The sequence below is a fragment of the Moschus berezovskii genome, chromosome 18 (assembly GCF_049115385.1).
Source record: "Moschus berezovskii isolate FMDL1 chromosome 18, NW_MosBer_1.0, whole genome shotgun sequence".
Taxonomy (NCBI): domain Eukaryota; kingdom Metazoa; phylum Chordata; class Mammalia; order Artiodactyla; family Moschidae; genus Moschus; species Moschus berezovskii.
Genome location: NC_142477.1, coordinates 53898672 through 53914246, shown reverse-complemented (window position 1 = coordinate 53914246; position 15575 = coordinate 53898672). Strand labels below are relative to the sequence as shown.

General features: G+C 42.4%; 2 protein-coding genes across 7 annotated transcripts in view; one reads left to right on the top strand and one right to left on the bottom strand.

Annotated features, from left to right (window-relative positions):
- Positions 1 to 5798, bottom strand: part of DDX4 (DEAD-box helicase 4) — a 95312-nt gene extending 89514 nt beyond the window's left edge. The window contains exon 1 of one of the 2 annotated variants that reach the window (XM_088827697.1): positions 5670 to 5798. The gene's annotated coding sequence lies outside the window, so the exon portion shown is untranslated. Of the gene's footprint in view, positions 1 to 3869; positions 4376 to 5669 lie in introns of those variants that run through there. The other variant, XM_088827696.1, reaches the window with a different exon arrangement.
- A 12-nt stretch (positions 5799 to 5810) lies between these two features.
- Positions 5811 to 15575, top strand: part of SLC38A9 (solute carrier family 38 member 9) — a 91519-nt gene continuing 81754 nt past the window's right edge. For 2 of the 5 annotated variants that reach the window (XR_008685419.2, XM_055422037.2), the window contains exon 1: positions 5811 to 6307. The gene's annotated coding sequence lies outside the window, so the exon portion shown is untranslated. Of the gene's footprint in view, positions 6427 to 15575 lie in introns of all 5 variants that reach the window. The other 3 variants (XM_055422038.2, XM_055422039.2, XM_055422040.2) reach the window with 3 other exon arrangements.

Sequence of the window (15575 nt, the reverse complement as noted above, 5' to 3'; positions counted from 1 at the left end):
GCAGTCCACGGGCCTGTCAAAAGTCTTCTCAACACCACAATTCAAAAGAGATAATTAGAAGTAAAAGAAATTTAAAACCTGCTCAGATGGACTCAACATTTGAAGGAAGATAAGAATTTTATTTAAAAACATTCTGAAGTCAATTGTAATATTCATGAGCAGATTTATCAGATTTTTGTGTGTAAGTCTGAATTTACAAATTTCTCAATGAAGTCATCCAGCAATTGCCTGAGACTGATCGTATAATAAGTTAGCAGGCTGATTTCTCAGTTGTAACTCTAGAACTCTTTCAGGGCTTTCGCAATTATGAGTTTTCATTCAATGCTGGGCCTGGCCATTGCCAACAAACATATAAACAGCTGATATAAATCAGAGAAACCGGGTCGATATATCTGAATCACTATGTAAAATTCTTCAGCAAATCCATGACAACCTTCAGTTACTTTGAGGAAATCTTTGGCTACAGTCTGCAGTTCAGCTTTAGTCCAGAAAGTATGAGAAATTGAGCTTTTAGCCTCCAGTTCCTCAGAATGCTTAATTTTAATGTGACAGGTTCTGACAAATTCAGAGAAAAGGGAAGTGAGGAGAGTTTCAGAGAAAGAGGGAAGTTAAGTGAGAGAGTTAGTACTGGACAGTGGTAAAGTGCAAGCACAGGTGGTGTAGAAGGGAAGAAGCAAGGTGGTGCTGAGGCAGAGAGACAAGATGGCACCAGAGGCAGAGCCTGAGACACAGAAGCCAAGCAATAAGAGCCTAAGGTTTTGGAGCCATTTAAGCTTTCTTTAATCATTCGTTTGCCTCAGTTAATCTCAGTTTTATTTTCCAATTTTAGACTTCTGATAATTTCAGAAAGCCTCAAAAAATACCCATTGAAATAAGCGTTCCACTCAGTTCTGGAAAGTTCTGAGATATTATAGTCCAATTCTAATGAAATTAAGTTCAAGGATTTCAAGAGTTCCCCACAATGGCCACTAATACTCTAACTTGCCTTTGGTCAAGTCAGGCTATTTAGTTAGAACTACATAAGAGGAAGGACCTTGGTTTTAAACATAAAAATGGCCACAGTTTCTGTAGAGTGTACACCCTTAAAATACTTAGATAACTGGGATCTGATTTTGTAGATGTTTTTCCTCTAGCATAAAGAACAATTTCCAAACAGTTTCAACAGCTTACAAGCCCATTCTAGCCAATCTTAAGGAGACAGCTTGGCCCCTGAGAAGTCAAGATAAAGGTCTTCTCTTCTCTTCTCCTCCCCTCTCCTCTCTTCTCCTCCCCTCTCCTCTCTCCTCTTTTTTTTCCTCCCTTCCTTCCTTTCTTTTATTATTTTGCCAGTCTACATAAGATAGCCCCAAAAGAATGGCTGGAGGCTAAATCAGCAGTTCCAGTTGAAGCAGCCTGTTCCCAAAGAAATTGGGCTGAAGTCATTTTCAGCCAACTTCAGTTGAAACATTCTGATCTCAAGATCAGACCAAAGTGCCAAACAAGTACTCAAAGCAAGTACTTCAAATAAATCCCAAATACAGCCTGGAAAACGCCAAATCCTAAAAGGGAGTGAGCTAATGTCCAGGAAAAGAGGAAAAGACCTCTTATTAGAAGAATTTCAACTAATAAATGAAAATCTCCATTTTCTGTTCTCTAGACAAGGAGGTCAGGAAACTACAGTTCTGGAAACAAATCTAGCCTAATACCAGTTTTTATAAATAGATTAGAATATAGCCACCTCCTTGGTTTACATACTGTCTATGTTAGCTGCAGTCATGCCACAAACACAGAACTGGGTAGTTGTTGACAGAGAGCATATGGCTACAAATCCTAAAATACTTACAACTAGGCCCTTTACATAAAATGTTTGTCAATTGTTGTTATAGACCAAGAAAATAATTGCTGATGACCTGCCATCCCTAAACTATGAGGTTACCACAGGGAACTCACAAGGACATCACAGAGCATTTTAAATTTTTGAGGAAAACACGGCAACATCTGTCAGATGCCATGTGAACCAGCTTGAGATACTTCACAGTTTTAACATTCAGTTCAGTTCAGCTCAGTCGCTCAGTCCAGTCCAACTTTGCGAATTAGATCAAGCGAATTCTTCTGGCTAACATCACATCTTTGAAAAATTGAGTTTGCAACAGTTGCTATGACCTCAAGTAAGTGTCATGCAAAATCCAGTGTAGGATAGGATGAAGATAGTGATGTCTCATCTGATTTCCAAGTTTGAGAAGTTACACAGTGCCCAATAGGTATACACACCCAATTAGTAAGCAATTGTGGTTCTTTAAGAATAAAATAGTTTTCTTTCAATTTACATATCTATTTAAATGGTTAAAATTGTTAGGGCATAAACACATATTAACTTGTTTGGGCCTAACTACTTAGTAAATGGAAACGAGGACACTGAGAAAAATTTAGTCAGACACTAAATGGCGACCCACTCCAGTGTTCTTGCCTGGCAGCAGCAAAGGTGACATGAACCTCTGATCTAGCAGATGATCATCAATGCTGCTGCTGCTGCTAAGTCGCTTCAGTCGTGTCCAACTCTGTGTGACCCCATAGACGGAAGCCCACCAGGCTCCCCCGTCCCTGGGATTCTCCAGGCAAGAACACTGGAGTGGGTTGCCATTTCCTTCTCCAATGCATGAAAGTCAAAAGTGAAAGTGAAGTCACTCAGTCGTGTCCAACTCTTAGCGACCTCACGGACTGCAGCCTACCAGGCTCCTCCATTCATTGGATTTTCCAGGCAAGAGTACAGGAGTGGGTTGCCATTGCCTTCTCTGTATCAAAGAATGGTGAAAAGCTAAAGAGAATTTTGAAAGAGAAAATATTTGAGCCCACTGAGTAGTTTAATATCGTAAATGACACTTCCAGAAATGTGCTTCCTAATATGACGGAAGTACACAATACCACTTATAAAGACTTGATTTTAAAAATCAAGCTTAAATATGATCAAGCTTCTAGACTTAACTGCCATTGTTTTTCAGTTGCTAAGTCATGTCTGACTCTTTGTGACCCCATATACTGCAGCACGCCAGGCTCCTTTGTCCTCCACTGTCTCCCAGTGGAGACAGGCTCAAACTCATGTCCACTGAGTAGGTGATGCTATCTAATAACAATCTCATTCTCTGCTGCCCTATTCTCCTTTTGCCTTCAATCTTTCCCAGCATCAGGGTCTTTTACAAAGAGGTTTAACTACCGGTCAACTAATTCTATAAAGTCTGCCTTCTTTGTTGCATGACCACTCCATTTCATTAGCTTGGTGGTCAACTAGTAATTTAGCAGAGATGTCTTTATTAAATGCCTAGAAGCAGAAAATAAAAATAAACAATCAAGATTCAAAAAAACTCTTCTAGTGCTTGCCAATTAGTTGTGTCATTGGGGCACTCCTTCAATGCTTAGTTAGATACTTTACAGTTCTGCAGTAGTCTTCACTTCCTCCTTGCACAAACTCTAAAGGACAATCAGAAGTGAGAGCTTAGTCGACAGGATTTCTCAGGTCTTTTCTGAGTATGTGTCCAGACCAAGGCAGGCATGTGGCCTTCTAGATTCCTCAGAATAAGAGGAAGCGTTTCAAAACCGTTATTCCCCAAGTATCTGCCCCCCCTACCCCCCGCAGCCTCTTCCTTCCCAGGCTTTTAGCCTGCTTATTGTTTGTCTCATCTGTTATACTGTACCCTGATGGCAGTGGCTAATATATTTTAAATCCTTTTGACAAACACTGCCTAGGAAGCTAACTGCCTCAGTCCTGGGGAGGCTCCAGAACAGCCTTGAGCCAGACCTTCAGGGAACCACCAGATAGGTCAAAACACACAATTACAACTCTTTTTCTTTTTTTTGTCCACACAGCACTGCCTGTGAGATCTTAGTTCCCTTACCAGCAATTGAACAGGGGCTCTCAGCAGTAAAAGCGGGGACTCCTTAACACTGGACTGCCATGGAATCCTTTAGAATAAGGTCCGTGTTGCCCTCTGTTTTACCAGCAACGTAAGCCAGGGATGTGGGCTGCTGTCTTCAAGGCCACTGACAAGCTGGAGATGATCATAGAGCTCTCTTGCCAAAATTCAGCAGTCTCTCCTTAAGTGTTCCCCTGGTTGCTGTAATTTCTTTTTATTAGATTCCAGAGTACCCAAAAAAGTTGATTCTGACAGTTTTGCCAGCTTATTCATTGCTTTTGTGAGAGGGACAATTTTCAAGTTCCCTATTCTGCTATCTTTGCTGATGTCATTCTATACCATTTCCTTTCACACTTTTCAGCCTTGCCTAAAAATATTTTCTCAGCTTCAAAAGCAGAGAAAAAAGAACATTTTGCTATTACTGGAGTTATCAAAAGAAATGTACTGTTGATCTGAAGAATGTACTGTTGATCTAAAGAGCAGCTGCAAAAGTTTTTAAATAAGGATACCATTAGCATAATAACTTTTATCTACCTTAAAAGCGAGGAGGGCATGGCAACTCACTCCAGTATTCCTGCCCAGAGGATCTTATGGTCAGGCGAGCCTGGCGGGCTACAGTCCATAGGGTCACAAAGAATCAGATGCTATTGAAGTGACTTAGCACGCACCTTAAAGGCAATGTTCATCACATCACCTGCCTTATATTTGTCAAACCCTCAATACCAGAGGCAGTGTTTGAGAGCACAGGTTTTGGAATAAGACCTTAGTTTGATTTTCAGCTCTTCTACTGCTTAATAGTTGTTGTGCCTTGGGTAACTCACTTAAATTCTCTAGAACAGCTTCCTTGTTTGTAAAATAGGGGTAATATACACTTCTAGAATCACGGTAAAGACTTTAAGACTTAAAGAGATATTGGATGTGAGGGTACAGTGGATAATGATCCAATTGTCAATGCAGGGGACACGGGTTCAATGCCTGGTCAGGGAAGATTCCACATGTTGCAGAACAACTAAGCCCATGCACCACAACTTCTGATCCCAAGAGCCACAAATACTGAAGCCAGCGCACCTAGAGCCTGTCCTCCACAACAAGAGAAGCCACCACAATGAGAAGCCTCTGCAACAAAGAGTAGCCCTGCTCTCCACAACTAAAGAAAGCCTGCACAGCAACTAAGATCCAACACAGCCAAAAATAATAAAAGAAAATATTTTTAAAAGATATTTTGCATGTAAAATGCTTGACACTCAATATTAGATATTTGTTAAATTTGGGTTATTTCATTTTCCATTAACATATTACATTGTTGGATTTATCCTGGTTGTTTTGCTTTCAAAAAAAAAAAAGTCACCGGCTTCCTCTATAAGAAGAGCTTAGGTATCACCATATGCTTTTCAGAAGGCTTACCTTAAGCTGACTTTTAATAACAAGCACATTACTTTTACTTAGTTGTATGTTTATTTGGGGTGGCTCTGGGAAAAACTGTTAGGGATGGGGAGAGGGTGCTTAAAATCCTCCCAAATCCCCTTTCAGGCTAGTGAGTAATCTGCCAACACGTTTAAAAAAAAAAAAGCCTAAGTATCTAGACAAGGAAGGAAAAGCGCCAATCCAACAATTTTTTTTTTTTCAAACCAGCTTCCCTTAGTATGCATAGGGTTCAAGCACGTGATGAGAGTACAGAGCATCAGCCAGAACACCGTGAGATGAGAGACAGTGGGAAGGAAGTCTGCCCTAGATGGAAATGTCACATCAGCCCTTCTCAGTGTCCTACGGGGTGGTACCGACTGCAGGAGATCGCGTCCCTCCGCTTCAACGCCTTAAGGGCCTCGGACAGACAACAGACTCCAGCGCGGACGTCAGGCGGCTTGGGGGGAGCGATTTGCCCACCCGGGCCGCCCCTCTTTCTGAAGGCGAAGCCCAAGCAAAAGCCGAAGCTGAAGAGGGAGGGTTGGGCTCTGCGGCGGGAGGCGTGTTGGTTGTCGCAGAGCCCTCTGGGAGTTGTAGTCCGCGACGGCGGGAGGTTTGACTGCAGCTGCCGGCTTGGTGCTCTCAGAACTCCATCCCCCGCCGGCCCCCGCGACCTAAGCCTTTGCCATTTCCTGTCCAGGGGACGAGAAGCCTCGCTGTGGCAAGTTGAGAAGATTGGGGAAGGGGTGTCCTCCTTCCCGCCAAACGCTCTGAGTTTCTGGTCTTGGCCTGCTCAGGTAGAGCACGTTCCGGGTTTTGCAAACTCACCTCCGGGGAAGGAGCGAAGGGAACAGGGGAGAAGCGGCCTGAACGACTGAGCTTGCATCGGAGCGGGCTGTCACCCTGGGAAGTTCTTTGGGGAAACGCGTCGGAACGGTGGCTTCTTGCGGGAGCGGTGAGGCCAAAGCTGGGGCCCGTGGAGTCCTGTCCGGAGGGGCGGCGCGCGCTCCTGCAGGGTACGGGTGCGAGCAAAGCAGGGGACGCAGTCCATGGCTGGGAGAACTCGAGGGGCTGTGGGAGTCGTGTCTGCCGGAGCCTTAAGGAACAGGAAAGGTTACAGTGGGTGAACATCCAGGTGAGAGGAGGGAGGCGGAGAATTGAGAGAATTATAGGAATGGGAGTAGGAGAGAGCTAGAGAGGGGAGGTGAGGGGGAAACCCCTTTGATGCCTTGAGCTAGGACCGCAGATGGCGGGGGCGAGGGGTGCGGAGTGAGGGCCAGACCAGTAGTACTTGTCACTCTTCTCCCCAACCCCCACCCCCGGCTCGATTGTGAGAGCTAGTGCCCTGATAGTAGGTGGCTTGACCTCTTCCTGTCTTAGAATAACAGAGCTAGAAGGGCTCTTTGAGAGTTGCTATCAAGTGCGTTGAGACTTCCCAGATGAGGAAAGTCAGGCCCACCAAGATGAAGAAATTGACTCGCTCACCACCAGACAACCAGTTATAGACCGGCTTGACTGAACCTAATTTTCATAATTGTCAAGCTTTGCCTTAATCTGTTGCTGCGATCAGTAGATTAGCAAACTCTAACCTGTTCCCCATTCTTTTATCTTTTTACTGCTGTCATATGCAAGGTAACCAGGCAACCCCTGAAGGGAAAGGCTTTAAACTCTTCAATGCCTGAGTGCAAAGTCACTTCAATCGACTCTGCGACCCTATGGGCCGTAACCCACCAGGCTCCTCTCTCCATGGGATTCTGCAGGCAAGAATACTGGAGTGGGTTGTCATGCCCTTCTCCAGGGACTCTTCCTGAACCAGGGATCGAACCAGCGTCTCTTCCCTCTCTTAGATTGGCGGGTGGATTCCTTACCACTAGGGCCACCTGGAAAGCCATTAAACTTTTCAGTAGGTTAAAGAAACCTTGTTTTAACTTGAACAGAAATCTCCTTGCATCACAAACATCTACAAACTTCATGTTAAGATGACAGATTGGTAGCAAACTAAAATGTCACCTATAGATTCTTTGACTGGAAGAAAATAAAGTTCACCTTTCCTACTGTGTGCCCACTAGAGCTCTGAGAACCTTTAGCCTTAGATTTCTTCTCTCAATCTTAAGTGCTGCATATCTCAGTTACATAAAAGTAGTTGCTGTTCATTGTGATTTTCATAATACCCTGAATAGTTACAATAAAGGATAAACAGCATAGGAGGATGGGAATGCATGAATTACAAAGTAAAATAATGATTTATAGTATTATTTTTTTTAAAGGAGATGTTAGTTAGAATAGGGAAAAGGAGTCCAAAATGGCGGTGGCTAAAAGACAAGGAAGGGAATAGCCCATGAAAATAGAACAGAGGAAGATCAAAGGAAGGTCCGAGGACCGGAGTGAGGACTTCAGGTGGAACAGCACTCCCTACTAAGCCCAACTGGCATAGGACAGGCCCGAGGGAAGAAAAAAACATATAAAAAGATTAGCCAAAGGGCTCTCTCTCTCTACTGCGCGCTAGGGCACTCTTCTCCTCGCGTCTTTGGATCAACGTGCCCTCATGCCTCAAAGATGGATTTTCCTGCTATCTTCTAAATAAAATAGGGCTGTAACACTGATTTGTCTAAGAGCTATAACATGGTCCGTTCGAGACCTGAAAGCTATAACACGGGCTGTCCAAGACCCGAGAGCTGTGACACGCTGAGGGGGCTTTAATGTCCGTCACTCCAAATCTTTTTTGTGACTAGACAAAGAACCAAGGAACATACACTCACCTGACAGAGATATGACCATAAGAGTAAAAAAAAAAAAAAAAAATCATTAAGAGGTTAAAAATCTCTACCAGGCCAGTATTTTATAATACACTTAAATTTAAGTCCTTTACCAGTATTCTTTCTTTCTTCCTCCCTAAACATAACTTTAGAGCATTTATAATAGTGTTCCCCAGTGTGGGAGGAGAGGTTCTTTGGTGTTACTGCATTGTTTTAATTGGTAATTTCTTTATTAAACCACATTCTCTTCCAGCACTATCAAATTTACACCTCTTGAAGGATTTGTTGATCCAACTGTCACATCAGAATTTAAATATTATAGCTCCTGTTGGTTGACCGTTAAGCAATTCATAAAGAAGAGGTTTGGATAAGTCCATTACTGGACTTTATAGAAGTTATAGACTTATAATACATAGAGGAACATACATATACATAACAAAACTGCTTTCACCAGGCTACCTTTTTAATGATATGATTCCATTTGCTTTTTAAAAAAATATTTATTTATTTGGCTGCATCAGGTCTTAATCGTGTCATGTGTGATGTTTTAGTTGTGGCATGTGGAATCTAATTCCATGACCAGGGATCGAACCCAGGCCCCTTGCATTGGGAACACAGATTCTTAGCCACTGGACCAATGGGAAAGTCCCCCATTTGCTTTTATATTGGTGTACTGGATAGGTGCGTAAACTATGACCAAACTTGGCCCACTGCCAAATGTATTTACTTTTTATGTAGTTTTACTGGAACACAGCCATGCTTACTCATTTATATCCTGTCTTTTGTGCTACAAGGCAAAGTTGAGGAGTTGCACAGACCGTATGGCTGGCAAAGCCTAAAATATTTACTATCTGGCCATTTACAGAAAAAAAAAAAAAAATTATCAACCCCCAGCCTGGTAAACTGAATATAAATGTAGTATCTAAAACTCTACCATATGCAGAAGTATTAGTTAATAGTAATTCTCACTCATAAATACTTATATGGTGGGTTCATAATCCATTTCTTTGGGCAAAAGCCAGTGCCTATTATTGCAGATTGTTGCTAGCATCTTGGCATATATATTGAGTTGGCCAGAAACTTGATTTGGTTGTTTTCTGTAAGATGCTTTAGTAGTGCTTTGTTGTCTTTAACTTCATTTGAAACAGTTGTGTTAGATTGTATTGTAACAGCTGTCACATCGGTGTGCATTGAAAAAAAATTCATCAAAATTGGTGAATTTTTGTATAGCTATTTTAATATTGAAGATGGAAGGACAGAAGCAACATTTTTGGCATTTTATGCTGTATTCTTTCAAGAAAGGTAAAAAGGCACCTGAAACACAAGAATAGACTTGTGCAGTGTATAGAGAAGGTGACATGACTGATCAAATGTGACAAAATGGTTTGTGGTTTCTGTTGGAGATTCTTTCTTTTCTTTCTTTATGGCTGTGCTAGGTCTTTGTTGCTGTGTGGGCTTTTCTCTAGTTGCGGAGAGGAGGGGCTACTGTCCAATTGCAACGCATGGGCTTCCCGTTGCGGTGGCTTCTCTTGTTATGGAGCACAGGCTCTAGGATGCACGGGCTTCAGTAGTTGCGGCACATGGACTCAGTGGTTGTGTCTCCCAGCCTTTAGAGCACAGTCTTGGTAGTTGTGGCACATGGGCTTAGTTGCCCAGTGGCACGGGGACCCTTCCCAGACCAGGGGTCAAACCTGTGTCCCCTGCATTGGCAGGTGGCATCCTTAATCATTGAGCCATTAAGGAAGTATGGTACTGGAGATTTCTTCCTGGATGATATTCCATGGTCAGGTAGACCAGTTGAAGTTGAGAGTGATCAAATCGAGACACTAATTGAGAACAGTCAACTTTATAACATGAAGGAAATAGCCAACATACTCAGGATATCCAAATCAAGCATTGAAAATCATTTGTACCAGCTTGGTTGTGTTAATCACTTTGATGTTTGGGTTCCATGTAAGTTAGGCAAAAAAACCTTGACCATATTTCTGCATTCAATTCTCTATTTAATGAAAATTCCATTTTTAAAACAAATTGTAATGGGCAATAAAAATTGGATACCATACAGTAATGTGGAATGGAAGAGATCATGAGGCACGTGAAATGAACTACCACCAACCACACCAAAGGTTGATCTCCATTCAGAGAACATGATGTTGTGTATATGGTGGGATTGGAAGGGAGGTCTCTACTATGAGCTCTTTCTGGAAAACAGAACTATTAATTCCAACAAGTACTGCTCCCCATTTGACCAACTGAAAGCAGCACTCAAAGAAAAGAATCTGGTATTAGTCAACAGAAAACACAGTCTTCCATCAGGGTAACACAAGACTGCGTATTTCTCTGATGACCAGACAAAAACTGTTACAGCTTGACTGGGAAGGTCTGATTGATCCACCATATTCACCAGACACTGCATCTTCAGATTTCCATTTATTTCAGTCCTTCCAAAATTCTCTTAATGGAAAAGTTTCCATTCCCTAGAAGATTGTAAGAAGCACCTGAAACAGCTTCTTGCTCAAAAAGATAAAAAGTTTTGGGAAGATGGACTTGTAAAATTGCCTGAAAAATGTCAGAAGGTAGTGGAACAAAATGGTGAATGTTGTTGTTCAGTCACTAAGTTGTGTCCCACTGTTTGCAACCCCCTGTACCCCTGGACAGCAGCATGCCAGGCATCCCTGTTCTTCACCATTTCCCTGAGTTTCCTCAAGCTCATGTCCATTGAGTCTGTGATGCCATCTAACCATCGTATGCTCTACTGCCCCTTCTCCTCCTGTCTTCAGACTTTCCCAGCAACAGGGTCTTTTCCGCGATGAGTCAGCTCTTTGCATCAAGTGGCCAGAGTATTGGAGCTTCAGCTTCAGCATCAGTCCTTTCAATGAATGTTCAGGGTTGATTTCCTTTAGGATTGAGTGGTTTGATCACCTTCATGTCCAAGAGACTCTCAAGAGTGTTCTCCAGCACCACAATTGAAAGCATCAGTTCTTCAGCACTCAGCCTTTTCTATGATCCAACTCTCACATCTGTACATGACTACTGTAAAAATCATAGCTTTGACTATATGGACCTTTGTTGGCAAAATGATGTCCCTGCTTTTTAATATGCTGTCTTGGTTTGTCATAGCTTTCCTTCCAAGGAACAAACATCTTAATTTCGTGGCTGCAGTCACAATCCACAGTGATTTTGCAGCCCAAGGAAATAAAATCTGCCACTGCATCCCCTTTTTCCCCATCTGCTTGCCATGAAGTGATGAGACCAGATGTCGTGATCTTCGTTTTTTGAATGTTGAGTTTTAAGCCAGCTTTTTCATTTCCTTTTCACCCTCCTCAAGAAACTCATTAGTTCCTCTTCACTTTCTGTCATTAGAGTAGTTTCATCTGCACATTCGTGAATATGTGTTCAATAAAGTTCTTGGTGAAAATGATGAAAAATGTGTTTTCTGTTTTTGGTTTAAAACCGCAGGAACTTTTTGGCCAACCCAGTACTGTAAATTTGCTTTCTCAAAGAATTGTGAAAGGAAGTTTCTGAACCTGGAGTGGAAAGGACATTCTTTGAAATATGGTGATGCTCACAGTTAATACCTTTTAAAAGACGTACAGGAGCTTCCTTTTGTTGTTCTCTTTGTCCTTTTTATGGAGATAATGTTTCAGCATAGGTATTAGCAAGCAAGTTATTAATAAGCTGTTTTTGGCTTGAGACCCCATACTAAAACCAATCTTAAATGATTCAGTTCAGTTCAGTTCAGTCGCTCAGTCGTGACTGACTCTTTGCGACCCCATGAATCACAGCACGCCAGGCCTCCCTGTCCATCACCAACTCCCGGAGTTCACTCAAACTCATGTCCATCGGAGCTGGTGATGCCGTCCAGCTAGGGGCTCATTAAATGACTTATCTTTGACGTTAATCTTGCATCTGGGACTTTGTTTTAAAGGTCAGAGGACTCAATGAAATAGAAGTGAGTATGTTTGTTTATGTCATTTTGTGTATTTAGTTTCCTGTATTAGTGTTAGTCTATGACAAAAATAATGCTTTGGAATATTTAACAGTTTAGTCAGTCATTGATAGCACCATCTATCTGTGTTACCATCTAAGTAATATTAGCTATGAAACTCCAGTTTACCTCTCAACCTAATTCATCAGATTTTAAGATATCTTATAGTTCTCATCAAGACTTTCAAAAAAGATATTAAATTTCCTTTAAGACAGCTTTCTGGGGGAATTTAAAGTTGAAGCAACTGAAAATTATCAGTTTTCTTATAATTCTTCATATTTATTTGAATATTATTAAATCTCTGAAAGGCACTGGGAACTTTGGATTTGAACCTTGAACTCATTCATGATTTATTTTAAGTCATTGAAATATCAGTTTTCTACTTATTTGGAATAAAAGGCTAATTTGACAATGCAAATTTCAGATTTGCTCAGGAAAAGAAATAGATGTTCGTGATTAAACTGGAACTTTTATGTCAATTCCTGAATGTCCTTCATATTTTCCTAACCCTGATTACTACTTTTGTTAAGGCTGACTGAAATTTAAGAACCTTTCTAGATTTTCCTCTTTTCTGGTTTCCTAACATTCAATAATCAGTGAAAGTATCATCTCTGGGAGTTAAAAGAATCCTGTTTGTAAATTCAGCCACATCCTAGTTTAGTTTGGGAACCAATACAGTGGAGAGCACTGGTTAGCAAAGTAAGTCAGAAGTGTAACCATGCAGTTCCACAATTGTTTAAACAGGTAACTTTTTTCCCTACTCTGACTTGGTTATTGACTTTTCCTCTGTTTCACTGCTGCTGGAAGGATTATTGCTGTCTAATGTATGCAGGTCAGGAAGCAACAGTCAGAACTGTACATGGAACAACAGACTGGTTCCAAATAGGAAAAGGAGTACGTCAAGGCTGTATATTGTCACCTTGCTTATTTAACTTATATGCAGAGTACATCATGAGGAACGCTGGGCTGAAGAAGCACAAGCTGGAATCAAGATTTCTGGGAGAAATATCAATAACCTCAGATATACAGATGACACCACCCTTATGGCAGAAAGTGAAGAGGAACTCAAAAGCCTCTTGATGAAAGTGAAAGAGGAGAGTGAAAAGGTTGGCTTGAAGCTCAACATTCAGAAAACAAAGATCATGGCATCTGGTCCCATCATTTCATGGGAAATAGATGGGGAAATTGGAGAAGGAAATGGCAACCCACTCCAGTGTTCTTGCCTGGAGAATCCCAGGGACGGGGGAGCCTGGTGGGCTTCCGTCTATGGGGTCACACAAGATGAACACGACTGAAGTGACAGCAGCAGCAGCAGATGGGAAAACAGTGGAAACAGTGTCAGACTTTATTTTTTGGGGCTCCAAAATCGCTGCGGATGCTGATTGCAGCCATGAAATTAAAAGACGCTTACTCCTTGGAAGGAAAGTTATGACCAACCTAGATAGTATATTAAAAAGCAGAGACATTACTTTGCCAACCAAGGTCCGTCTAGTCAAGGCTATGGTTTTTCCAGTGGTCATGTATGGATGTGAGAGTTGGACTGTGAAGAAAGCTGATTGCCGAAGAATTGATGCTTTTGAACTGTGGTGTTGAAGAAGACTCTTGAGAGTCCCTTGGACTGCAAGGAGATCCAACCAGTCCATTCTAAAGGAGATCAATCCTGGGTGTTCATTGGAAGGACTGATGCTAAAGCTGTAACTCCAATACTTTGGCCACCTCATGCGACGAGTTGACTCACTGGAAAAGACTCTGATGCTGGGAAAGGTTGGGGACGGGAGGAGAAGGGGACGACAGAGAATGAGATGGCTGGATGGCATCACCGACTCGATGGACATGAGTTTGAGTGAACTCCGGGAGTTGGTGATGGACAGGGAGGCCTGGCGTGCTGTGATTCATGGGGTCACACAGAGTCGGACGCGACTGAACTGAACTGAAGGAAATACCTAGGGCTTCCCTGGTGACTCAAACGGTAAATATTCTGCCTGCAATGCAGAAGACTCAGGTTGAATCCTGGATTGGGATGATACCCTGGAGAAGAAAATGGCTACCTACTCTAGTATTCTTGCCTGGAGAATTCCATGGGCAGAGGAACCTGGTGAGCTATAGTTCATGGGGTCCCAAAGAGTCCGATGTGTCCATGGGGTCATAAAGAGTCAGATATAGTAAGGAAATGCCTAGGGTTTCCCTGGTAGCTCAGATAGTAAAGAATCTGCCTTCAACATAAGAGACCCAGGTTCAATTCCTGGATTGGGATGAACCCGTGGAGAAGAGAATGGCTGTCCATTCCAGTATTCTTGCCTGGAGAATTCCATGGACAGAGGAGCCTGGTGAACTATAGTCCATGGGGTCACAAAGAGTCAGATATATTGAGCGACTAACACCTACTTACTTACTAAGGAAATATCGAGAGTTTCCCTGCTGGCTCAGTAGTTAAGAATTCGCCTGCCAATGCAGGAGACCCAGGCTCAGCCCCTTGGCGGGAAGATCCCTTGGAGAAGGAAATGGCAAACCACTCCAATATTCTTGCCTGGGAAATCCCATGAACAGAGGAGCCTAATGGACTACTGTCATTGGGTCACAAAGAAGTCAGATACAACTTAGCAACTAAACAACAAGTGTTCGATTGTACATATACCATATCTTCTTTATCCATTCATTCATCTGTTGATGGACACTTCGGTTGCTTCCATGTCTTGGCAGTTATACGTAATGCTGCTCTAATGATTGGGGTACCTGTATCTTTTTGAATTAACATTTTCATTTTTTTTTTCGGATATATATCCAGAAGTGGAATTGATGAGTCATATGGTAGTTCTATTTTTAGTTTTTCTGAGAAATAGCCATACTGTTTTCCACAGTGGTTACACCAATTTACATTCTCGCCAATAGAGCATAGTTCAGTTCAGTTCAGTTCAGTTCAGTCGCTCAGTCGTGTCCGACTCTCCGCGACCCCATGAATCACAGCATGCCAGACCTCCCTGTCCATCACCAACTCCCGGAGTTCACTCAAACTCATGTCCATCGAGTCAGTGATGCCATCCAGCCATCTCATTCTCTGTCGTCCCCTTCTCCTCCTGCCCCCAATCCCTCCCAGCATCAGTCTTTTCCAGTGAGTCAACTCGTCGCATGAGGTGGCCAAAGTATTGGAGTTTCAGCTTTAGCATCAGTCCTTCCAATGAACACCCAGGATTGATCTCCTTTAGAATGGACTGGTTGGATCTCCTTGCAGTCCACGGGACTCTCAAGAGTCTTCTCCAGCACCACAGTTCAAAAGCATCAATTCTTCGGTGATCAGCTTTCTTCACAGTCCAACTCTCACATCCATACATGACCACTGGAAAAACCATAGCCTTGACTAGACGGACCTTGGTTGGCAAAGTAATGTCTGATTAGGTCATATTTATTTTTGCTTTTATTTCCTTTGCTTTAGCATTTGTTGTTCAGTTGCTCATCCATGTCCGACTCTGTGACTGCAGCATGTCAGGCTTCCCTGTCCTTCACCATCTCCCGGAGTTTGCTCAGACTCACGTCCATTGATTC